Genomic DNA, 26,942 nt, shown 5'->3' with positions numbered 1-26,942 from the left:
CACAAAGGCCTAAAACCAGTTGGGTCTTAAATCCAAGGCAATAATTTTGAACTAAGGTGTCCACTAACATATCAAACTGGACAGTGGCCTCAAGTTTCTCTCAGCATCCCTCTGTCTCTACTACATATAGGTCCCTCCTGGCTGGCATGACTCCCCAAACTAGCCCCAACTTTCTAGACCAGGTGATCCCCTGGACTTTCCTTCTTCCAGATCTTCTGACACCTATATAACTCAGCCACTTATAACCGTGTTAGTCTCTTCACTCAGGCTGCCCCTCTTGGTTGGTGGCCCCTTTTTCTCTTTTCAGATCGCCTATCCTCACATGGCCCAGCTTAGGGTCATGTTCACTCTGTAACTCTCGCAGAGGTTTCCTGTCTGGTCTGGAACTCACTGTGACAGGCCAGTTTCTAATCCCAGACATTAACTTGCCTCTGCCAGCAGTTCTGTAATTTAGGAGTGTTTCAGCAAGCCCGGCCTTTGAGGCTCAAGGAAATACTGGCACATCTATAATCACAACACTCTCCCTAACAGATTGAGTGTACAGCTCCATCTTGGGAGGTGTGTCTACTTCCTGGCACTTCATCATGTCTGAACTACATTGTACAGAAGACATTGCACTGAGAATAGCCAGAGAAAATAGGCATTTTGGTGAAGACAAAATAATGGGACCTTGACAATAAAATTTCTAAAGCAGATCTAACTAAGCTTTCCTTTGGAAATCAGATTTGGATCAATGTGTGAATTGTGTGCAGAAGGTTCTTTGAAACTTTTTGGATCTGTCAGTCACAGAAAACTAGTTTTATCAGTATTGGTCATGGCACGAAATTGGGAGAGTTGAAGCGTCTTTCCTCCATCAAGGAGGTGCAACTGAGGTTTTCTATAACCCATGTGATCTGATCCAGGCTTCAATGGGGGATGACAATGCTCCAGGGCCTGGCAGGCCAGTGGATCCCGGTGGTGATTGTGGAGGCTGCTGGAAGAACCCTGCCCCAGGTGAGTGCCTAGTGATCGACCACCTCCCTGAGTTCTGGGTCAGGAGCCAACAGGGTAAACTCCCATGTCCCTGACTGTAGGACACAGGTGGAAAAAAATATTTTTTTTGATATCTGTGTGCTCAATCACTAGAGCCATACCCTCGAACTCACAGGGTCTGGTGGACTGTACACCCTAAGGCTTGTGGGCAGGCATGTGCTTGGAGACAGAGTCCTGGGGTGACCTCTACTGGCATTAGATGAGGGAAAGGGCTCAGTGCACCTAAGGACCTGACTTTTGTATACAGAGACTCTGGTGGCCAAGAAGATTAGAACAGGTGAGAGATTCGATCTAGTAGTGAGTTTTCCAAGGGTGGGGGGGGGGGAATTTGGGTGTAGGCAGAGACCTGTGAATCCTTGGGTAAATCCTGTGCACTAATGTTCAGGCTGGAATGTAAGCTGCAGCAGGCACGGGGGACTTGTAGGGTGGGTGATGGTAGTGTCCGGATCTTTGATAGAGTTATTTTATTCTCTCAGTATGCCCCTTTCCCACACCCTCTGTCCTTTCCTGCTCTGCTGCCCTCACCACAGGGGGCCTTGTGAGCTCATGTCCTCCCTCCTTTCCTCTCCCCTCTCCCTTTGCCCCTCTCACTCTCCCTATCCCCTCCCCCTCACCGACCTATACCTCAGACTGTGTCTCTCTATATAGTCATGGCTGTCTTGTCTCTCTTTTTTTTATTACGTATTTTCCTCAGTTACATTTCCAATGCTATCCCAAAAGTCCCCCATACCCCCCCCCACTTCCCTACCAACCCATTCCCATTTTTTGGCCCTGACGTTCCCCTGTACTGGGGCATATAAAGATTGCGTGTCCAATGGGCCTCTATTTCCAGTGATGGATGACTAGGCCATCTTTTGATACATATGCAGCTAGAGTCAAGAGCTCCGGGGTACTGGTTAGTTCATAATGTTGCACCTACAGTGTTGCAGATCTCTTTAGATCCTTGGATACTTTCTCTAGCTCCTCCAATGGGGTCCCTGTGATCCATCCAATAGCTGACTGTGAGCATCCATTTATGTGTTTGCTAGGCCCCGGCATAGTCTCAAAAGAAACAGCTATATCTGGGTCCTTTCAGTAAATGCTTGCTAGTGTATGCAATGGTGTCATCGTTTGGAGGCTAATTATGGGATGGAACACTGGATATGGCAGTCTCTAGATGGTCCATCTTTTTGTCTCAGCTCCAAACTTTGTCTCTGAACTCCTTCGATGGGTGATTGTTTCCAATTATAAGAAGGGGCAACTTGTCCACACTATGGTCTTGGTTCTTCTTCAGTTTCATGTGTTTTGCAAATTGTATCTTATATCTTGCTATACTAAGTTTCTGGGCTAATATTCACTTATCAGTGAGTACATATCATTTGAGTTTTTCTGTGATTGTGTTACCTCACTCAGGATGATGTTCTCCAGGTCTAACGATTTGCCTAGGAATTTCATAAATTCATTCCTTTTAATAGCTGAGTAGTACTCCATTGTGTAAATTTACCACGTTTTCTGTATACATGCCTCTGTTGAGAGGCATCTGGGTTCTTTCCAGCTTCTGGCTATTATAAATAACGCTGCTATGAACATAGTGGAGCATGTGTCCTACTTACCGGTTGGGACATCTTCTGGATATATGCTCAGGAGAGGTATTGCAGGATCCTCTGGTAGTACCATGTCCAATTTTCTGAGGAACCGCCAGACTGATTTCCAGAGTGGTTGTACAAGCCTGCAATCCCACCAACAATGGAGGAGTGTTCCTCTTTCTCCACATCCTCACTAGAATCTGCTGTCACCTGAATTTTTGATCTTAGCCATTCTGACTGGTGTGAGATGGAATCTCAGGGTTGTTTTGATTTGCATTTCTCTGATGATTAAGGATGCTCAACATTTTTTCAGGTGCTTCTCAGCCATTAGGTATTCCTTAGGTGAGAATTCTTTGTTTAGCTCTGAGCCCCATTTTTAATTTTATTTTCTGGAGTCCACACTATTGATATATATATATCGGATATTAGTCCCCTATCTGATTTAGGATAGGTAAAGATCCTTTCCCAATCTGTTGGTGGCCTTTTTATCTTATTGACAGTGTCTTTTGCCTTGCAGAAGCTTCGAAGTTTCATGAGGTCACATTGGTCAATCTCCATCTTACAGCACAAGCCATTGCTCTTCTATTCAGGAATTTTTCCCCTGTGCCCATATCTTCGAGGCTTTTCCCCACTTTCTCCAGTATAAGTTTCAGTGTCTCTGGTTTTATGTGAAGTTCCTTGATCCACTTAGATTTGACCTTAGTACAAGGAGATAAGAATGGAACAATTTGCATTCTTCTACATGATAACAACCAGTTGTGCCTACACCATTTGTTGAAAATGCTGTCTTTCTTCCACTGGATGTTTTTAGCTCCCTTGCTGAAGATCAAGTGACCATCGGTGTGTGGGTTCATTTCTGGGTCTTCAATTCTATTCCATTGGTCTACTTGTTTGTCTCTATACCAGTACCATGCAGTTTTTTTCACAATTGCTCTGTAGTAAAGCTTTAGGTCAGGCATGGTGATTCTACCAGAGGTACTTTTAGCCTTGAGAAGAGTTTTTGCTATCCTAGGTTTTTTGTTACTCCAGATGAATTTGCAGATTGCTCTTTCTAATTCGTTGAAGAATTGAGTTGGAATTTTGATGGGGATTGCATTGAATCTATAGATTGCTTTTGGCAAGAGAGCCATTTTTACAATGTTGATCCTGCACATCCATGAGCATGGGAGATCTTTCCTTTTTCTGAGATCTTCTTTAATTTCTTTCTTCAGAGACTAGAAGTTTTTATCATACAGATCTTTAACTTCCTTAGTTAGGATCACGCCAAGATATTTTATATTATTTGTGACTATTGAGAAGGGTGTTGTTTCCCTAATTTCTTTCTCAGCCTGTTTATTCTTTGTGTAGAGAAAGGCCATTGACTTGTTTGAGTTAATTTTATATCCAGCTACTTCACCAAAGCTGTTTATCAGGTTTAGGAGTTCTCTGGTGGAATTTTTAGTGTCACTTATATATATTATCATATCATCTGCAAAAAGTGATAATTTGACTTCTTCCTTTCCAATTTGTATCTGCTCGATCTCCTTTTATTGTGGAATTGCTCTGTCTAGGACTTCAAGTACAATGTTGAATAGGTAGGCAGAAAGTGGGCAGCCTTGTCTAGTCCCTGATTTTAGTGGGATTGCTTCAAGCTTCTCAACATTTACTGTGATGTTGGCTACTGGTTTGCTGTAGATTGCTTTTATCATGTTTAGTTATGGGCCTTGAATTCCTGATCTTTCCAAGACTTTTATCATGAATGGGTGTTGGATATTGTCAAATGCTTTTCCCGCATCTAATGCGATGATCATGGGGTTTTTGTCTTTGAGTTTGTGTATATAATGAATTATGATGATGGATTTCCGTATATTAAACCATCCCTGCATCCCTGGAATGAAAGCTACTTGGTCAGGATGGATGATTGCTTTAATGTGTTCTTGGATTCTGTTAGCAAGAATTTTATTAAGTATTTTTGCATCTACATTCATAAGGGAAATTGGTCTGATGTTCTCTATCTTTGTTGGATCTTTCATTGGTTTAGGTATCACAGTATTTGTGGCTTCATAGAATGAGTAGGGTAGAGTTCCCTCTACTTCTATTTTGTGGAATAGTTTGTGCAGAACTGGAATTAGATCTTTTTTCAAGGTCTGGTAGAACTCTGCACTAAACCCATCTGGTCCTGGGTTTTTTTTTTTTTTTTGGGGGGGGGCTGGGAGATTATTAATGACTGCTTCTATTTCTTTAGGGGATATGGGACTGTTTAGATAATTAACTTGATCCTGATTTAACTTTGGTACCTGGTATCTGTCTAGAAATTTGTCCATTTCGTCCAGGTTTTCCAGTTTTGTTGAGTATAATAGCCTCTTGTAGAAGGATCTGATGGTGTTTTGGATTTCTTCAGGATCTGTTGTTATGTCTCCCTTTTCATTTCTGATTTTGTTAATTAGGATGTTGTCCCTGTGCAAACTAGTGATTCTAGCTAAGGGTTTATCTACCTTGTTGATTTTCTCAAAGAACCAACTCCTCGTTTGGTTAATTCTTTGCATATTTCTTCTTGTTTCCACTTGGTTGATTTCACTCCTGAGTTTGATTATTTCCTGCAGTTTACTCCTCTTGGCTGAATTTGCTTCCTTTTTTTTAGAGCTTTTAGATGTGTTGTCAAGCTGCTAGTGTTTGCTCTCTCCAGTTTCTTTTTGGATGCACTCAGAGCTATGAGTTTCCCTCTTAGAAATGCTTTCATGGATGGACCATGTAGAGACTGCCATATCCAGGGATCCACCCCATAATCAGCATCCAAACGCTGACACCATTGCATACACTAGCAAGATTTTATCGAAAGGACCCAGATGTAGCTGTCTCTTGTGAGACTATGCCGGGGCCTAGCAAACACAGAAGTGGATGCCCACAGTCAGCTAATGGATGGATCACAGGGCTCCCAATGGAGGAGCTAGAGAAAGTACCCAAGGAGCTAAAGGGATCTGCAACCCTATAGGTGGATCAACATTATGAACTAACCAGTACCCCGGAGCTCTTGACTCTAGCTGCATATGTATCAAAAGATGGCCTAGTCAGCCATCACTGGAAAGAGAGGCCCATTGGACACACAAACTATATATGCCCCAGAACAGGGGAACGCCAGGGCCAAAAAGGGGGAGTGGGTGGGTAGGGGAGTGGGTGTGGGTGGGTATGGGGGACTTTTGGTATAGCATTGGAAATGTAAATGAGGTAAATACCTAATAAAAAATGGAAAGAAAAAAAAAGAAAAAAAAAAAGAAATGCTTTCATTGTGTCCCATAGGTTTGGGTACTTTGTGGCTTCATTTTCATTAAACTCCAAAAAGTCTTTAATTTCTTTCTTTATTCCTTCCTTGACCAAGGTATCATTGAGAAGAGTGTTGTTCAGTTTCCATGTGAATGTTGGCTTTCCATTTTTTATTTTGGTATTGAAGATCAGCCTTAGTCCATGGTGGTCTGATAGGATGGACAATTTCAATATTTTTGTATCTGTTGAGCCCTGGTTTGTGACCAATTATATGGTCAATTTTGGAGAAGGTCCCGTGAGGTGCTGAGAAGAAGGTATATCCTTTTGTTTTAGGATAAAATGTTCTGTAGATATGTGTTAAGTCCATTTGTTTCATAACTTCTGTTAGTTTCACTGTGTCCCTGTTTAGTTTCTGTTTCCACGATCTCTCCATTGATGAAAGTGGTGTGTTGAAGTCTCCCACTATTACTGTGTGAGGTGCAATGTGTTCTTTGAGTTTTATTAAAGTGTCTTTAATGAATGTGGCTACCCTTGCATTTGGAGCGTAGATATTCAGAATTGAGAGTTTCTTTTGGAGGATTTTAGCTTTGATGAGTATAAAGTGTCCTCCTTGTCTTTTTTGATAACTTTGGGTTGGAAGTCGATTTTGTTAGATATTAGAATGGCTACTCCAGCTTGTTTCTTGAGACCATTTGCTTGGAAAATTGTTTTCCAGCCTTTCACTCTGAGGTAGTGACTGTCTTTTTCCCTGAGATGGGTTTCCTGTAAGCAGCAGAATGTTGGGTCCTGTTTGTGTAGAAAGTATGTTAGTCTATGTCTTTTTATTGAGGAATTGAGTCCATTGATATTAAGAGATATTAATGAAAAGTAATTGTTGCTTCCTTTTATTCTTGTTGTTAGAATTGACATTCTGTTCTTGTGGCTGTCTTCTTTTAGGTTTGTTGAGGTATTACTTTCTTGCTTTTTCTAGGGCATGATTTCTATTCTTGTATTGGTTTGTTTCTGTTATTATCCTTTGAAGGGATGGATTCGTGGAAAGATAGTGGGTGAATTTGGTTTTGTCTTGGAATACTTTGGTTTCTCCATCTATGGTAATTTAGAGTTTGGCCGGGTATAGTAGCCTGGGCTGGCATCTCTTAGTGTCTGTATAACATCTGTCCAGGATCTTCTGGCTTTCATAGTCTCTGGTGAAAACTTTGGTGTAATTCTGATAGGCCTGACTTTATATGTTACTTGACCTTTCTCCCTTACTGCTTTTAATATTCTATCTTTATTTAGTGCATTTATTGTCCTGATTATAATGTGTCGGGAGGAATTTCTTTTCTGCTTCAGTCTATTTGGAGTTCTGTATGCTTCTTGTATTATCATGGGCATGTCTTTCTTTAGGTTTGGGAAGTTTTCTTCTAAAAATTTTTTGAAGATATTTGCTGGCCCTTTAATTTGAAAATCTTCATTCTCATCAACTCCTATTATCTGTAGGTTTGGTCTTCTCATTGTGTCCTGTATTTCCTGGATGTTTTGAGTTAAGATCTTTTTGAGTTTTGTATTTTCTTTTATTGTTGTGCCGATGTTCTCTATGAAATCTTATGCACCTGAGATTCTCTCTTCCATCTCTTGTATTCTGTTGCTGATGCTCGCATCTATGGTTCCAGATCTCTTTCCTAGGGTTTCTATCTCCAGTGTTGCCTCACTTTGAGTTTTCTTTATTGTGTCTACTTCCCCTTTTAGGTCTAGTATGGTTTTGTTCATTTCCATCACTGGTTTGGATGTGTTTTCCTGTTTTTCTTTAAGGACTTCTACCCGTTTGGTTGTGTTTTCCTGTTTTTCTTTAAGTACTTGTAACTCTTTAGCAGTGTTCTCCTGTATTTCTTTAAGTTATTTATTAAAGTCCTTTTTGATGTCCTCTACCATCATCATGAGATATGCTTTTAAATCTGGGTCTAGCTTTTTGGTTGTGTTGGGGTACCCAGGACTAGGTGGGTGGGAGTGCTGCGTTCTGATGATGGTGAGTGGTCTTGATTTCTGTTAGTAAGATTCTAACGTTTGCCTTTCGCCATCTGGTAATCTCTGGAGCTAGATGTTATAGTTGTCTCTGGATATAGCTTGTTCCTCAGGTGATTATGTTAGCCTCTATCAGCAGACCTCGGAGACTAGATTTATCCTTAGTTTCAGTGGTCAGAACTCTCTGCAGGCAAGCTCTCCTCTTGCAGGGAAGGTGCCCAGATATCTGGTGTTCGAACCTGCCTCCTGGCAGAAGTTGTGTTCCAATCATCAGAGGTCTTAAGATCCCCTGAGGGTCCTGTGAGGACCTTGGGTGTGTCCAGTAACTCAGTGCACAAGGAACCCTGGTGCTGCAGTGGACCAGAAGGGACTTGTGCCCCTGATCAGGCCTGGTTATCTGCTTCCTCAATTAATGCAGTCTCAGGTCCTGCAGGATTGGATTGGAGCAGGCGCTGTGTTCCACTCACCAGAGGCCTTAGGATCCCCTGGGGGATCCTGTGTGGGTCCTTGTGGGTGTCCGGAGACTCCCCGGGCCAGGAACCCTGGTGCTGCACTGGACCGGAAGGCTGTCTTGTCTCTCTATGTACCACACTATCTTCAAACTCAAAGAGATCCTTCTATCTCTAACTCACAATTGATAAGAAAACACACCCTTTGTTATATTTTTACTTTATTTATTTATTTTTAATCTTGGCTCAGACTCACTGTTTACATCACCATAGCCTCAAATTCACAGAGATTTTCCTTCTTGTGGGTTACGGTCTCCTTTGGGTAAGGGCTGCCAACTGAACACTGGTTCATGGTGGAAGTGCCCTAATTGGAGCCTACCTGTCTTACATATCCAATGAATTTTAAAAACTCGGCCATCAGAACATGCTGCTATCCTAAGCTTAGCTGTGAAGAAAAATTTTATTGGGGAGTTGAGTGCATTGATATTAAGAGGTATTAAGGAAAAATAATTGTTGCTTCCTATTATTTTTGTTGTTAAAGTTGGCATTCTGGGGCACTTCATGTTCAGAGTCAGCTATTGGATAGATCACAGTTCCACTGGTGGAGCTAGAGAAAGTAACCAAGGAGCTAAAGGGATCTGCAACCCTATAGGTGGAACAACAATATGAACTACCCATTACCCCACAGAGCTCGTGTCTCTAGCTGCATATGTATCAGAAGATGGCCTAGGTGGCCATCAGTGGAAAGAGAGGCCCATTGGTCATTCAAACTTTATCTGCCACAGTACAGGTGAACACCAGGGCCAAGAAGTGGGAGTGGGCAGGTGGGGGAGCGGATGGGGGAGGGTGTAAGAGCCTTTTGGGATAACATTGGAAATGTAAATGAAATAAATATGTAATGGGGGATAGATACAGAAAATGTGGTACATTTACACAATGAAGTACTACAGGGCTACTAAAAACAATGACTTCATGAAATTTACAGGCAAATGTATGGAACTAGAAAATGTCATTCTGAATGAGGTAACACAGTTACAAAAGAACACACATGGTATGTACTCACTGATAAGTGGATATAAGGTAAAAATATTGAAATACCCATGATACAACTTACAGACCATGGAAAGCTCAAGAAGTAGGAAGACCAAGTGTGGATTCTTCACTCCTATTTAGTAGTAGGAGCAAAATAGTCACAGTAGGTACAGGGTGAAAAGGATTTGGGAGAATAGAAGGGGAGAAGTAAAAGGGGGCAGGATCAAGTGTGAGGGGAGATGAGAGAGATATACAAGGATCAATAAATTAAAGAAAGGTGTGTAGCAATGGGAGGTGGAAAACGGGGTAGCCAACAGAAAGTCCCTGATGCCAGGAAAGCAAATGGCTCTCAAGACAAAACTGGGATGACATTAGATGAAATGCTCAACAAAAGGGAGAGAGCAGTAGAGACCATATCCAGAGGTTATGAATGGCCAGTTGAGGGTTGGCCACACCCCCACCCCTTCTCAAAATTTAGTCCAGAATTTCTTCTGTCTAAAGGAAATGCAGGGATAAGAGTAGAGCAGAAACTGAAGGAAAGGCCATCCAGAAACTGTCCGACCTGGGGATCCATTCCATATACAGTCAACAATCCCAGTCACTATTGCTGATGTCAAGTAGTGCTTGCTTACAGGAAACTGTTATGGATGTCTCCTGAAAGACACAATGAGATCCTGACAGATACAGTTGCAAATGTTTGCAGGCAACCATTGGATGAGTACAGGAACCCCAGTGGGTGAGTTAAAGAAATAACAAAGGAGCTGAAGGGTATTGCAACCCAATAGGAAGATCAATGATATCAACCAACTAGACACCCCAGAACTCACAGGAACGAAAACACCAACCAAAGAATACACATAGAGAGACCCATGGCTCCAGCAGCATATATAACAGAGGGGGGGCTTATCCGGCATCAATGGGAGAGGAGGAACTAAGTTCTGTGAAGGCTTGGTGCCATTGCTTAAGAAAAAGTTAGAGCAGTAAGGTGGGAGTGGGTGCATTGGTGGGCATACACCCTCATAAAATCAGAAGCGAGGGGATTTGCTGTGAGGGTTTGAAGGAGAAACTTGGAATGAGGATAACTTTTGAAATGCAAAGAAATAAAATAAGCAACAATTATTAATAAAACGTGCATATACATAGAAATAAAATAAATGAATATATCTAAAAGTAAAAAAACTTAAGAAAGTGAGAAATTATTTGACTAAAGAGGCATAAAGCAATTGGGAAGGCATAAAGGACTAAAGGAAATATGAAGCCTATGGTCAGAAAATTTAAAGAAAAATATCATTCATGAGTTGCAAATTGAGCATGACAAGAATGTCTTGAAGGGAGAGGAAGGTGAATTGAACTGAAGAATGAGTCACAGGCAAGATAGGCAACAGACATGGGCCATGGAGGTGCAGATACCAGCAAAGTACATGCTATATTTGTGTCAATGTGTGACAATGAAACAATCAATAATGCATGGTAATTTACAGGAAATAATAATTATTAAACAAATAAATTTAACAAAATTTAACTACTGAAAATTTCATTTGCAAACTTGAAAGACTGCTCCATTATCATTCTTCTAGATAAAAAGTCTCTGCACTCTGAATTTACCAGACATTCAGCAGTCATACACAGGAAAAACAGTTACTTTTACATAATGCAGAAATATACAATGCAAAACACTAAACTTGTTTGTGTTATTCAAACATAAAATGGAGCATATCATCACCCAAACTGATGAACTGCCTATATATACTCTGCCTGTTTCCAGTCCAAGTCCAATGAAACAGGTTCATGAGTGTACAATATTCAGTAAATTCTCAGATTGTCACTGTTGATTCTAGACTGCAACCAAATATACATGTGTAGAGAGAATGTATAGGAAAAGTTTACACATTGAAACGCAGTGCTCTTTTACAGTCACTATTTGTTTCTAAGATATTTAATAGCTATTTGTAAATGAGATTCTTTCACAGCCACTACCTCAATGTAAAATGTTAAAAAACAATGTAGGAAAAAATATAATATAGAATAGATGCGTCAGCCTAGGATATTAAGTTGAAAAAAATGAGCATGTGGGAGGGAGATAATGGTTTGGAACTCAAATATTAGCGTGATTTTTTTCATGACTAACTATTTTTTGGAAAATGGAGTGACTTTTTATTTTATTCGAAATAAAGAACAAAGCATGGCATATTTTATGGGTCTTGAGCCTTTAAAACTCAATCTTTACCTTGTAAATTAATGGTGGATATGTGAAAAAATGTATGATTTCAGATAGACCTCAATTACCTGTACTTGGGATTTGATCTGTTTATATATTCTCAAGATAATGGAAGCACAGGTCTTGTTTACATATTTCTGTCACTTAGTGACATAGTCCACACTCTACATGATCCGTGGATCTCAGTGACTGTAAAGATGAGTCGGCCTCTGCATGACTTGGGCTGTGTAATAAAGTGTCCTGTGTGTCCTCAGTAGCTCCAGTTTTGCTATTACTGGATGTCTCACTGTGAATAATGTGATACAATCCACTGACATCATTTCTGACTGTGTTCACATAATCAGATTGTTGAAACTTTCCAAGGACTAAATTTGAACACAGGGGCTTCCTTCCACAGATTCACAAACATGAATGATATCATGGAGACTGGGAATGAATTATCCTCCTAAGTATTTACCTACATGTGTTTATTAAATGGGCTGTGGACACCAGTTGCAGAGCCCCAGGTAAGAAAGTATTTAAGTTTCTTCAGGGCTCAGGAGAAACCTAAAAATAAAATGAGTCATGAATATGCAATAAACCTCACCTTTGCACAAAGAAATAAATGCAAGGAGAAATTTGATGTACTGATATGCATGGCTCATCACAATCCACGCTGCCCAGATTTAACACAGGAAAAATATGTTCACTTTGATGGGAGTCTTCTTCTTCCTTAACATTTCACTTTTCATGGCCAATTTTATTGATCCCAGGTGCTTTTGGAGAATAAATTTGAATGAAATTCAGGATGAATATTTGGGATTAACTTGTGCTTTCATCCTGGCAGCAGTTCAGAAACCTATTGAGAAAGATTATTTCAACAAGACTCTGAATTTCCTGTAAGTAAATTTGAGTTTCAAATTGAAATGACAACTTCAGTACTTCTTGAGTGCTCCAAGGATATTAGTCAAATTCTTTAGTCTTCTGTCCTGTTGCTAAGTCTGAACACCAAGAACCAACCTTAATTCCTTTACATTTTCGATCCTATTTTCTCCTTTTAATGAATCCAGTTCAGGTTTTGGTTTTCTTTCAGGTGGCTTCTGATTTAAAGGTTGGAAGCTTAGGAATAAAGGAATATCTACATTGATCCTTAACATAAAGCCTGCCTTTTGACAGTTTATATTGCACTCTAGACAGTGATGGCTTATTGACATTGATCCTGTAATATTGCATTATGTTTTATCCCAAGTTCATGTAAATAAATGCTCATGAACTGTGCTGAAAGTCCTTCCATAAGTGTGTTGCACCTAGAGCATATGCTGATGCTGGTTCCAGTAATATTCGTGGCACATATAGTTGTCAAAAACTTTACATACATACAAGCTTACTGTCTCAAAGTCATTGCATGTGGTCACTTATTGACTTCTAAAGCTTCATCAGATTTAGAAAGAGATCTTTACATTCAGAAATTCCTATTTCATATGAATACCTGGATGGAATTTTTTGTATGTATATGAGCAAGGAATAGTTATCTCATTGGGGGTCAAGACAGCAAAGTGTTTAAAAGATAAAATCCAAAAGCACTGTGGCTTCATGCTTCACACTGTTCCTGTACAATCACTGGCTTTTAAGTTTTATAAAGTTCAGCTCAGGACTCTCTCTTTAGAATAAATCATACGTGGAACATATGGAATCCAATGATGTGATTACATTCTTTGAATAGGCAGGCTATCAGTAACAGTGGTGACTGCTTATGTCCCTTGTCACTGGCATGGGTGACAATTGTATTGTGGGATAGTTGGAACGTTTGAGAACAGTAATACCGGGAGCTTTCTATTAGGTTTTTTGTTTTGTTTTGTTTTGTTTTTTGTTTTTGTTTTTTGGGATTTTTTTTTGTCATTAAGAGAAATATCTTCTCTATTCATGTCTCAGTTGGCTAATTTCTGGCCCTTTTAAAATTTTTAAATCTTGTGAAACTTATTTCAATAATTTTAGTAAATATTAGTACACATTCCCAGTGTGGTATCAATACCCATTTTTGTGGATTGCTGATCATTTCTTTAAAACACAGCCCTTTAGACTACTAGGCTACAAAGACAGCTTAAGTAACTGAAGTTTCCTAAAGTTTATTTGTAGGAAGTAGTTTGACAATTGTACAACATCTATTCTCAAATTCCTTTTCTATATTAGTAAAACTTTAATTGAGATTGTGTGTGTGTGTGTGTGTGTGTGTGTGTGTGTGTGTGTAGTAATAAAGAATGTTCGAAAATGAACCATTGTATTGGTTATAGAACGAAAACACAATAGTTGTATAATTTGTAGTGAAAACCTAATTGTATTTACTTCATTTCAATCATTAAATATGTAGGTGCATATTTAGTGTTTATTCATAAGATTATATGAAATGACAAGGATAAAACAGGTTGCGTTTTTCTCTACATAAACGTAAATGATCTCAATATGGTATTATTCCATTCCCATTGCCTAGTGGCCCACTTTTTATTTTTACAAAAAAAAATGAACATATTCTATAAATTTACACCAAAATCTCTTCTGTTTTATAAGTATATAATACTGGCATATACAAATATCACTGCAATTTCCTTATTTTCCTAGTTTTCAATAGGATGCTAGTATTGTTTTACTGTACCTGGAAAGTTTGCCAAAGATGTTTCCTATAAATTAATTTATAATGAATGAAGTACTCAGAGTGAATATATCACATTACTTTGTAAATAAAAAGTAGGAGGAAGATACATTGGTGGTGGGACAAGCCCTTAATCTCTGCACAAAATACCTTGCACTACTACATACCTGTGCATTTTAATTGAGGGTAGTCTACAGCAAGGTATCGTATAAAACATTTGGATGTATTGCCACCTTATAACCTAAATAATCCTTGCTCAAATATATACAACCTTAGTCATTCACATGTATCAATTACTAAATTCATGTTTGATTTTTGAATTTATTTAAAAATAAATCTTTCTAAAAGATTTTCTTTCCATTAAGATTGAAAAAAATAACAAGATGAATATAGATATGAGGGGACACATCAAGAATTTTGGCCACTAATTATAAGTGATTGTAAGTACAGGAATCAAATGTTGCTGGAGAAAGACCATTAGGCATTGATAAATCATGTTTTTACTTCCTTAACAAATTCAGTTGATTTCACAAGAAAATATGAACTCAGTGGCTCAAATAACAAGTTTTTTTATATTGCTCAATAATTTCAAAATGAAGACATGATCAAAATTAGTTTTGTCAATATCTGTGGTTTTCTCTTTACCTTCTGATCAAGTGCTCAAAAACAAAAAATGGAAATTATTTCTGTGTATGAGGTCAATGTCATCTCTTATTTATGGGACCAACACCATCATGAACTTTTAAATTGCTTTCTATTTTCCAGGTTCTTCTGTCAATCCAATCTCACAACAAAGTCATTTGTTCCAGTCTTTAGATGTCAGATGCAGAAATTTCCAATATAGTATAGAACTTCCATTGACTACAAATGTTCATGTATAATCACCTGTCCATAATAAACACTGTACTCTTTTACAGAAAAACAACTAAAAACCACAAATATGCGTTGGCATTGGCCTTTTCAATGGATGAAATCAACAAGAATCCTGATCTTTTACCAAATATGTCTTTGATCATAAGATACACTTTAGGCGGTTGTGATGGAAAAACTATAATACCTACACCATATTTATTACATAAAAAAAACACAGCCCTATCCCTAATTATTTCTGTAATGAAGAGAGTATGTGTTCGTTTCTGCTTACAGGACCCAATTGGGGGGTATCTATAAGTTTCTGGAAGTACCTGGACAGCTTCTTATCTCCACGTGTGAGTTATCATGGGACAGAAATTCTTAACATCATGTCTCTTTGGGGGAATTTGATAGCTATTAAGAAAGTTAATGGATGTGGTTGGACTTATGCTTATGTCAATCTAGGTTGTTCCAGGATACTTACTATTCAGAAATATGATAGGCTTTCAACTAGGGACTACCACCAGAAGTTGACAGATACCTTCATGGAGGAATAGAGAAGGCCATCTAGAATTAAGTCGGGCATGATGGAAGAGAGAATCTTACAGCCTTGACTGACTGTCAGTCAGAGTGTTTCATTATTTATACCAAGCTCAGCAAGAAAAGATTTGTTCATGCTGTTCCAAAACATAGAGCATATTATTTCTGTCTCCAGATAGGAGTTATCTTCATCTTGGTCACAATTTTACATTATCATTGGTAAACTGAAATAACAGCATTATTATTTACAGTCATAGTAGTTATATAAATTTAGTCATCAGTGATAAACTGTGAGGTTTTAGAAAGAAATTTTAACAACATTTCTCTATAACCCAGCTTTTAAATATCTGGGGTATTTTTTTTTTTTTTTTGCAAAGGCATGAAATACCATCCTTAGCCTGACTACTCATGACATTTTAGCAACGAGAAAGGATGAAAAACTCCAATCCAGTATGTGGAGTTCGCCATTTGACTACCTGTGAGTGTATAACTAACTATTTAGAGTCAGAATTTAAATTGGCATTAGATCTCTGGCAAAGAATTCAGGCCCATAGTGTTATAGACATATTAAGTCCTTTTCTTTAATAATATAATAATTCTATATCTCTGTAAAATTTATTGCTATGTCTCATATAGTTTTTTATATTCTATTATTTCTATGTCATAATATACAAGATTAGAACTTCACAAGTGAACTTCTCTAAGAAGAGGGGTTATGAGAATTTGATACATCATTCTTTCATATTTTTCTACACTATAATTTATCCATCATTATAAGACACTTTGGATGTAGGAGATAACTTCATCCAATCTAACTTTATTTCTGTATATTTTTATCAAGAGGTACAACTTATAGTCTGATTTATTTTGCCCTATAATTACCTGGGTATGACTTTTTCTAATCTGATTTGCTGGTAACACTTTTAGGCTGCCAAATCTTGTTTAAATTTTTACACTTGTCTTTGATCCTATTATCTGTCTCATGAAGAGGCACAGAGGCAGACATTGCCAGAATATTTCAGAACCTTAGTCTAAATAGGAGATCTCTGGCGTTTTTATGTGAGTCAAAACTCTAGTGTACAATATTACCTTCAAGTAGGGCAATATAAGAATATCTCTTCGAAATGCTAAATCAGTATTATGTACAAGACTCTCCTGCTCAATCGTAGAAGGAATCCTGGATTATAGCATAAACACCTTCTTTAAAAAATACTAATCAAAAACCCCAAATTGTAAAAGTATCAAAATCCCTTCAAACATTGGAAACATGGATATCAAGATTAAAACTGAAAGACAGAAAGGCAGATATTATAACATGCAAATATATTTTGTTACTTCTTGTCAAACAGCTATGCTTGCTGTTCCCATTAGAAGTGGATCTGCCAGGATTCCATGTTTGCACATTTGAATTAGAGATGAGAGTATAAGTCACAGGTAATCAACAGTTTGCAGGTAAATATGATTACAAGTGTTTTCAAGGACACTATACCTCATGCTGCTCTCTGTGTTGTAGATCCTTCAGCTTACCTATGGGCCTTTCAGTTCCATCTTCAGTGATGATGAACAATATCCCTATCTCTATCAGATGGCCCCAAAGGACACATCTCTAGCATTGGCAATGGTCTCCTTCATACTTTACTTCAACTGGAACTGGATTGGCCTTGTCATCCCAGATGACGATCAAGGAAACCAATTTCTTTTAGAGTTGAAAAAACAGAGGGAAAACAAGGAAATTTGCTTTGCCTTTGTGAAAATGATCTCTGTTGATGACATTTCATTTGAACACAAAACTGAAATGTGCTACAAACAAATTGTGATGTCATCCTCAAATGTTATCATCATTTATGAGGAAACAATCGATTTCATTGATTTGATCTTCAGAATGTGGGAACCTCCAGTTTTACAGAGAATATGGATCACCACAAAACAATGGAATTTCCCTACCAGTAAGAGAGACATAACTCATGGCACATTCTATGGATCACTTACTTTTCTACCCCACCATGGTGGGATTTCTGGCTTTAAAGATTTTGTACAGACATGGTTCCATCTCAGAAGCAAAGATTTATATCTATTAATGCCAGAGTGGAAATACTTTAAATATGAATCCTCAGCATCTAAGTGTAAAATACTGAAGAACAATTCATCTGATGCCTCATTTGATTGGCTAATGGAACAGAAGTTTGACATGGCCTTTAGTGAGAGTAGTCATAACATATACAATGCTGTGCATGCCATAGCCCATGCACTCCATGAGGTGAATTTGCAGCAGGTTGATAATCAGGCAATAGACAATGGGAAAGGAGCCAGTTCTCACTGCTTGAAGGTAAAGTTTCTTCTATTGGACAAGGTTTGATGTCTTCAATTGCATAGCTGTTTAGAGTCTTTCAGATGCCCAGACTTAAAGAAATAGGAAATGTTTTCCAAAATAATAGGTTTCTGAACATTTTTCCTTAAAGAAAGGCAGTCTAGAGATTGTTATGAATGTGAATGGAAAAAGAATTCATAGACTAGCAATGAAAATGGGTGGTTTTATACAGAGCATGTGAATATCCATCAGCATACCCCTTCCAATATTGAATATAAACTATCCTTACTCATTAATTTTCTCCATGATTAGAAGATGAGTTTTTATTTATATTTGTCAGTTATATGGAAATCATTTAAGGAGTGGTCTCCAGTGATTCTACCAAGAGTGTAGGCTCTGGAGATCATTCTGGGTTTTCTGAGAGTAACTAAACAAGAAATAGTGTTGGTATTCAGTTCTGTCTGTAGAAAAGTGTTTATATGTGTGAATGTATGTTTCTCACTGTGTATATGTCTATTTTCTACTCTTTCTGTGTATCTGTGTTTATACTTGTGATACTTTCAACATACATGTTTATCTCTATATGAAAGTGGAAGTAAGCGACAATTTTTTCTATGTAGGAATTTCTATAAGTGTGTTTGTTTATATATGTGCATATGTTTCTTTGTGGTTTTGTCAGAGTAGGTTTCTTTGTGTACATTGTGTGTATTTTGTGAGTGTTTATAAGTACTTATACGGATTTGTACCTGCTTTGCTGTGTATGAGTCTGCCTATTTCTTCTTACTTGGCATGGACATTGCCTGCCTTTTTGTATTTAGGTTTGAGTATAAATTTCTCTATGTGTCAATATCATTCATGGCTGGTGCTTATATATTTATGCCTCTCCCAGTGTTTTTATGTCAACGTGTGTGTGTGTCTCTGTGTGTGTATGTGTGTGTTGCATAGCTGTGTTTGGTTCTGCTTTTTTCTGTGTTTGGTATTCTTGACTGAGAGGATTGAAATTCTTGAAATATTATGATAATTTCATTTATCCAATTGCTTTGTTGTGATTTCCCTCTTTCTGTCTTTCTTTCTTTAAATGTAGTTGCCTTTGCTATAAAATCAGAATGCATTTTATGACTTGAAAGTATTTTAAATACATAATAGTACAATGCTTGTATTTTAGGTAAACTCCTTTCTAAGAAAGATCCACTTCACTAATCCTCTTGGGGACAAAGTGATTATGAAACAAAGAGTAATAATGCAGGAAGAATATGACATTTTCCATTTTGGGAATCTCTCACAACACCTTGGGATTAAGGTGAAGTTAGGAAAGTTCAGCCCATATTTTTCACATGGTCGAAACTTTCACTTATATGTAGACATGCTTGAGGTTGCCACAGGAAGTAGAAAGGTGGGTGTTGTATATTTTTTTATTTTTGACAATTTTACCAATTTGAAGATTTCAAACATGCATAAAATATACCTTTGTTATATCAGAACCATTATCTGACATTTAATAAATAAAAAAAAAACTGTTCTTCACCACTGTTTGATATACTTTCCTTTAAATTGAACATATTTTTCTCCATATAATTGCTCTTTGGACAATGTAATCTCCTCTCTTAATTAAACCTCTGGAACAGATATTCATATGATAGAGTCTAATGTTAAAGTTATGAAATAACAAGAGTCATAAGAGTTAACCCTTTTCATTGTATCCAAAAATGTTTACAATATAATAAAAGGATACTTACCACATTCACTAATGAACACAACTATGGAAATTCATATTTAAAGAAACATCACTTTTTAATAAATTTGAAGAATCCATTCATGCTTTTATATAAGATGAACAGAAGGTCAAGGGAGCCTATAAACAGCACTAGAACAACAGACAAAGAAATGGCTATTAACGCACCTCAAATACAGCAAATGCAGTAACCAGACAAAAGCAACAAATAATTTTCCATTATGATAGAACACTTTTCTTAAAATTCTCTAAATTAAACCAAGAACAACAAGGCTGGTTTATTTTTTGAGACATTCCTAATTTGCCTACCGAGGGTAGGAAGACACATTCATATACAAGAGGAAAACTTTTCTTTATTAAAAAAAATGGAGGAAAACATTATAATGTTTAATAAGAGGGAAAAAGGTAATTCAGGAACAATACATTTGATAGATATGCATGGAATAATACTTGACAAAAACACGTAACAAAAGAACACAACACACAACAGAAAGATCATTCTCTGAAAACAGAGAATTTTTTTGTAATTGTGATTGTTTTATTTTTAGACAATAACTTGTTATCCTCACATAATGTATCCTAATTACAATTTACCTCCCTTCTATTGGGATGTGACCAACTGTCAGTTTTGCTGGCAAATATATCATAGTTAATATTCCGATTTCCTTCCCAACTGCCTTTTCCATCAGATCCACTTTCTGTCACTCATTAGAAAATGACAGGATTCTATAGGAGAATACTAAAATAAAAGAAGATTAAACAAAAACTAAGCCATCATAATGGGACAAAATTTGCATATCCCATTATGGTAACTAGTCATATGAAATGGTGCTAGGTGAAAAGACCAGGAAATCCTACCTCATAGCTTATATGAATAGTAGTGAGTGAAGCATGAGTTAGTGATAGACAATTGAGTGATATTTATTCCCGGTTTAGTACTAAGAATACTTTATTTTTGAAACTATAATTGAAATTGTAAATTCTATAATCAGAACATATGGAATTATTGATGCCAATTATTTTTTCATATTTGCATGTGAATAAGCATAATAAGATGCTCCTAAAAACTATTAATGTCAAACTGCAAAAGGAACTCCTTGGACAAAATCAAGTTATATGTCAATGGGAATTCTATATAAAAACCCTGAAATATACTGTCCTTTTCAAAGCCAGCCAAAACACAAAAATCTGGTAGTCAAACACTGTTGGTATCTTCTTTTATCACTGATTAACCATAACATAATTTCCAAATACAAAGAACAGTAGGAAATTTTTGTGACTCACAAATGCTCTGTTCCTCCACCTGGAATTTAATCTTATGTAAACTGAATGTCCTCAGGCCTTGGGAGCATAAGACTTATAATACAATCACATTGACATTTGATCCCAAATGAGACCAACTCATTGCTTCCACTTGACTATTCCATCTATTGTAGACAGGATTTTTTAACGTTTCTGGGATGAGACCAATTCTCTATTTTGCTTGCTAAAATATTAGAGCTAATATTCCTCAAAAACTGCTGATATCCCTGGATTGCTCATTCTTTTTCCTACTTTGGATTTTTGTCAACTTCCTATCATTCACACAGAAAATAATTATTTTTGGAATTGTGCTTCTTATAACATATTTAGGAAGCACTACTTGACCATAAATGAGAGTTATATACCCCTCATATGTGTCCATGTCGCACACTGCATGGACATATAAGCATCATTTATTGCAGTATACTTTAACATTTTATGTGGAGAAACAGTAAGTAAATAACAAGTTTATATAGAGAGAAATTTAATATTTTTACCTATTGCCTGATGTATAGTAGCGCTTTGAAAAAAAATTGCAATTATATTCCTAACATTCAACTGGTATACTTTTTAAGGAGGCTATAGACAAAACCAAACCTAGTTTTATTATCAGGGCTAATTTTCAAGTTGGATATCCTAACTCTTTCTTTATTTCTCACATTTAAAACATCATTGCATGACCTACTACAGGCAATGTAGGAATGGGGAATTATCTTTTGACATCATTCTTTCTCCAGACATTCTGAGCTCTTATTCTGAGCTTTCTCTACCTGAAGCATAGCAACTTTTTTATCAGGTCGTCTTAAGTGGTGCTTTATGCTTGAGTTTTACTTCCCTATTGGACTTTTTCCCTTCAAGGTCACATTATAGTAGAGTGGTGCTCTAAAGAATGGTGATCTTGAGTTTTGTTACAAACTTCTATATTAATTGTCAGCAAATGAATACATTAAGATTCATGTTTAAATAAGAAAGTTATAAAAATTAGTATTTTATAGCTCTATTCATGATGTAAAATTAGGTTAACAATTTTCAATAAGCATGACAATAGTCTGAATATAATACTATAAACTAACATATCTATAAGAACATATAAACTGATTATCGTTTGGCTCTTAAAATATTGATGCCTTTGTTTTGTTTTCTTTGGTTTTTGTTTTGGGATTTTGTTTTGTTTTGATTTTTTTTTTTTTTTTGAGACAGGGTTTCATTGTATAGTCCTGGCTGACCTGGAATTCACTCTGTAGATCATGCTGGCTGTAAACTATGAAATCTGCCTGCCTCTCCTTCCCAAATGCTTCGATTAAAGACATGAACCATCACTGCCCAGCTGCCTTTAGCTTAATACAAGTATGACATGTAAAGCCTTACTAAATAAAACTGCTTTTATATTACAGTTGTTTATTATATTATTAGGGTTGAAGATTGAAATATACTGCCATTTTTATGGTGATTTTGTATTTGTGGATTTTTTCAATTTTATAAATTGGAGATTTCATTTGTTCACATTTCAAATTTTGTCCCCTTTCACTGTTTCCCTTCTGCAAATCCACTATGCCATCCCCCCTTACCCTGCTTCTATGAGGGAGCTCCCCTACCCACATACCCACTCTTGCTTCAGCACCCAAGCATTCATCTACACTGGGGAATCAAGCCTTCACAGGACCAAGGGACTCCCCTCCCATTGATGACAGATAGGGAGCTTTAACTACTTCAGTCCTTCCCCTAACACCTTCATTGGAGTCCCTGTGTTCAGTCCAATGGTTGACTGTGAACATCCACATCTGTATTGGTCAGAATCTGGCAGAGCCTCCTAGGAGACAGCTGTATCAGTCTCCTTTCCACAAGCACTTCTTGCCATCCACAATAGTGTCTGGGTTTGGTATCTGCATTTGTGATGGATCTTCAGGTGGGGCAGGCTGTGTGTGGCCTTTAATTCAGTCTCTGATCTTCTCTTTGTCCCATTATTTCCAATAGATAGGAACAATTCTGAGTTAAAATTTTGTAGATGTGTGGGTGGGAGCCATGCCTAACCTCTGGCTATTGTCTCGACAGATTCTCCTTCCCGATTCTGGGATATTTCAGCTAATATCATCACTGTACGTCCTGGGATGCTCTTGATTTCCTGGCATCTGGGACTTTCTGGTTGCTACAAACAGTTCCCCGTCCCTAGTTGCTACACACCTCTGTTCAATTTCCTGACCTCTGTACAGATCTTCCACCTTCTCTCATACCTGATTCTTCTCTTATTTTTCCCCTCCCACTATTCTCTTCCTCCAGGGAGAATTTATTCCAGGGATGCAAGTATAGTTCAATATCTGTATCCATTAAGAGTAGTACACCACAAAATGTGGAATTAAATTATTTTACAAAAACCTTCAGAAATGGCTCTTAACCAAGTCCAACATTCATTTAGAGATAAAAAAACAAAAATAGTGATAGAACAGGAGGAACACTTATTGATATAATAACACTTTCTTTCACAAAATTATTGACAATACTATAATACATGAAGAGAATGTTATTATCCATGAAAATCAAAAATAATATCAGGTTGTTTTTGTGGTTCATGTTTTATCCAAGCACTTTAGAGGCAGAGATCTGGAAATCTCTGTCTGTTTCTTGACAGTCTGCCCTATATTGTGAGTACGAAAAAAGCCATGTGTGATATGGAAAAACTACTTTAAATTAAATTAACATAAAGTACAAACATATGTCCACATTCCTTACTCTAACTCAAAATAGTCTTTCAAATATTACAAAGGGTTAACATACATTTAAAGAAAATGATGGGAGAAAAGAGAAAAGACCCCATACCCCATCCAATATGTCACATTACACACCTCTTCCCCACCCCAACTGTCTTCATGTTGATCCCCCCCATCCTCCAACCCACCTGACCTCTAAACTCCCTGTGGCCTCCAGGCTTTTGAGTGTTAGGTGCATCATTTTGGTATGATCACAGACATGGAAGTCCTCTACTGTATATGAATTGAGGGACCCATATCAGCTGGTGTATGCTGTCTGTTTGATGCTCCAGTGTCTGAGAGATCTCTGCAGTCCAGATTAATTGAGACAGCTGGTCTTTCTGCAAGATCGCCTTTCCCCTCAGCTACTTTCAGCCTTCCCTAATCCAGGGGTTAGTTGCTTCTCTCCATTAGTTGGTTGCAAATAACTGTATTTAGGAGGGCAGTCATGACAGATCCTTTTTGTGAGTGCTCCATAGCCTCAGTAAAATGTGAGGCCATAGGACCTCCTCTTGACCTAGATCCCACTTTGGTCCTGTAATTGGACCTTCTTTTCCTGAGGCTCCTCTCCATTTCATCCTTGCATTCAGACAGGAACAATTATGGGCTGGAGATGTGACTATGGGATGGGAACCCCATCACTCACTTGATGTCCTGTCTTTCTGCCGGAGGTGGGCTCTGTACGTTCCATCTATCTATTGTAGTACATTTCATCTAGGGTCTCTGACCTCCCAAGTCTCTGGTGCATTTTAGTGGGTCCATGCACCCTCCTATTACCTGAGGTTACCTGTTTATATTCTTTATGCTGGTCCTCAGGGCTTGGTTCCCCTGTCACGCCCACACTCCACAAACCCCTTTCTAATAACATCATAAATGATACAAAACGTTAACTAGACAAAGAAAAAAATGCTTGGTTTTATTTCCGTTAAATCTTTATGGACATTATGGATTGAAAGCAATACTCAGCAGCAATATCCTTCACATTACATTCTCAGCATCAAAGGCAGCATTTCAAGGCTTCTCTCATTACCCTTACTTGAAATACCTTGTCAATAAAATTTCTAAATCAGACCTATCTAAGCTTTCCTTTGGAAATCAGATATGGATCAATGTGTGAATTGTCCAGAATACCAATATGCCAATACAGAACAGAACAAATGTATTCAGAAAGGTGTCACCTTCCTAAGCTATGAAGACCCCTTGGGGATGGCACTTGCCTTAATGGCCTTCTGTTTCTCTGCATTCACAGCTGTGGTACTTTGTGTCTTTCTGAAGCATCATGACACTCCTATTGTGAAGGCCGATAACAGAATCCTCAGCTACATATTATTGATATCACTCATGTCCTGTTTTCTGTGCTCTTTTTTCTTCATTGGTCATCCTAACAGAGCCACCTGTGTCTTACAACAAATCACATTTGGAATTGTGTTCACTGTGGCTGTTTCTACAGTTCTGGCCAAAACAGTCACTGTGGTTCTTGCTTTCAAAGTCACAGACCCAGGGAGAAGATTGAGAAACTTCCTGGTATCAGGGACACCCAACTACATTATTCCCATATGTTCCCTACTCCAATGTGCTCTGTCTGCAATCTGGCTAGAAGTTTCTCCTCCCTTTGTTGATATTGATGAACACTCTCAGCATGGCCACATCATCATTGTGTGCAACAAGGGCTCAGTTACTGCATTCTACTGTGTCCTTGGATACTTGGCCTGCCTGGCACTGGGAAGCTTCACTTTGGCTTTCTTGGCCAAGAATCTGCCTGACGCATTCAATGAAGCCAAGTTCTTGACCTTCAGCATGCTAGTGTTCTTCAGTGTCTGGGTCACCTTCCTCCCTGTCTACCATAGCACCAAGGGCAAGGTCATGGTTGCTGTGGAGATCTTCTCCATCTTGGCATCCAGTGCAGGAATGCTTGGATGTATTTTTGCACCCAAGATTTATATCATTTTAATGAGACCAGACAGAAATTCTACCCAAAAGATCAAAGTTAGAAATTCTACTCAAAAGATCAAAGAAAAATCATATTTCTGAACGAATAATTCAGGAATTGTGTCCAATGTAAAGTTGGTACATACCCACCAAATATTGGGTTATAGTGAATGTGTCTAGTTTTACAATCACTCTCACTGGTTGCTCTAGTGATGTCATTAAGTATCATATCTACTGAACTTCTGTGTAGAGTCCACAAAACTTGCACTCATTCACTTGCTTCATTTCCTCTCACAGAACTAATCTTTCTAATTATTACAATTTTATTCATCATTTTGCTTTCATGGAGATTTCCCCTTTTTAACTTCCAAAAAAAATGTTGATAAGGCAGTTGAATCCATCATTTTGTATAGAAAAATGAGATCCAAGACACACAGGGTTACACATGGAAACCATCTACCAAATCATATAAACAATTAGAAACACAGACTAACTAAATAATCAACAAAGATGAAATCAGAATACATTTTCTGATTTCCAGTAGGAGCACACACATAACAAAATACTTCCTATTTTTTCAGCTGTTCTTCAAGCTATTGGCCAATAGTCTAAGGAGGAAAAGTTCCTTTTCTGCTGTCAAATACAAATATATTATATCCAACAATGGACATCAGCCAGGGACCAATGTGGATGAATTGGGAATAGTTGCAAGAAGGAGAGGAGGAGGACAACCCATAGAAACACCAGCAGTCTCAACAAACCCGGACAAACAAGATCTCTCAGACATTGAACCTCTAACCAGAGATCATACACTAGCTGATGTGAAGCCCCCAACAAATATGCAGCATAAGGCTGCCTGGTCTAGCATCAGTGGGAGAGACACACCTAACCCCAGAGAGACTTAAATCCCCAGGGATTGGGAAGGGCTGGGCGTAGGGGATGTAGGGATATCATCTTGGAAATGTGGGAGGAGATGTTAGATGAGGAAGAGTCAGGAGAGCAGATCAGGAGGGAGATAACTACTAGACTGTTAAAAAAAGATTAAATAATAAGAAATAAAAAATGAAATAAAATAAGTTTGTAGATATGTCAACATGCTATTCATATTGTAGTTATGGAAGGGATAGGCAAAACTACTGACATTTGCATGAACCTAATTCCTTTCAGAGTTTTCCCTCTGTGTGCAGTTCTGAGTGAGGTCCTGGACTCAGAAAATTCTGGAAAACAGAATGAGAGGCAGATGCTTTAATTACGCTGCTTTCTAGAAAACGACTTTTCAAAAAGAAAATTGAGTGTTTGCAGCTACAGTAAATATTTCACATTTATCAATTCTCATTACATAATGGGAAACCAAATGGGTCTAAAATGCACT

At 37.8% G+C, this 26,942-nt stretch overlaps 1 pseudogene; it reads left to right on the top strand.

Moving 5' to 3' along the window:
• Gm3665 (predicted gene 3665) lies at positions 15,069-25,672 on the top strand (annotated as a pseudogene).

The sequence above is a fragment of the Mus musculus genome, chromosome 7 (assembly GCF_000001635.26).
Source record: "Mus musculus strain C57BL/6J chromosome 7, GRCm38.p6 C57BL/6J".
Classification (NCBI taxonomy): domain Eukaryota; kingdom Metazoa; phylum Chordata; class Mammalia; order Rodentia; family Muridae; genus Mus; species Mus musculus.
Note: the sequence above shows the minus strand (reverse complement) of the source record. Positions and strands in the feature narration are given on the sequence as shown.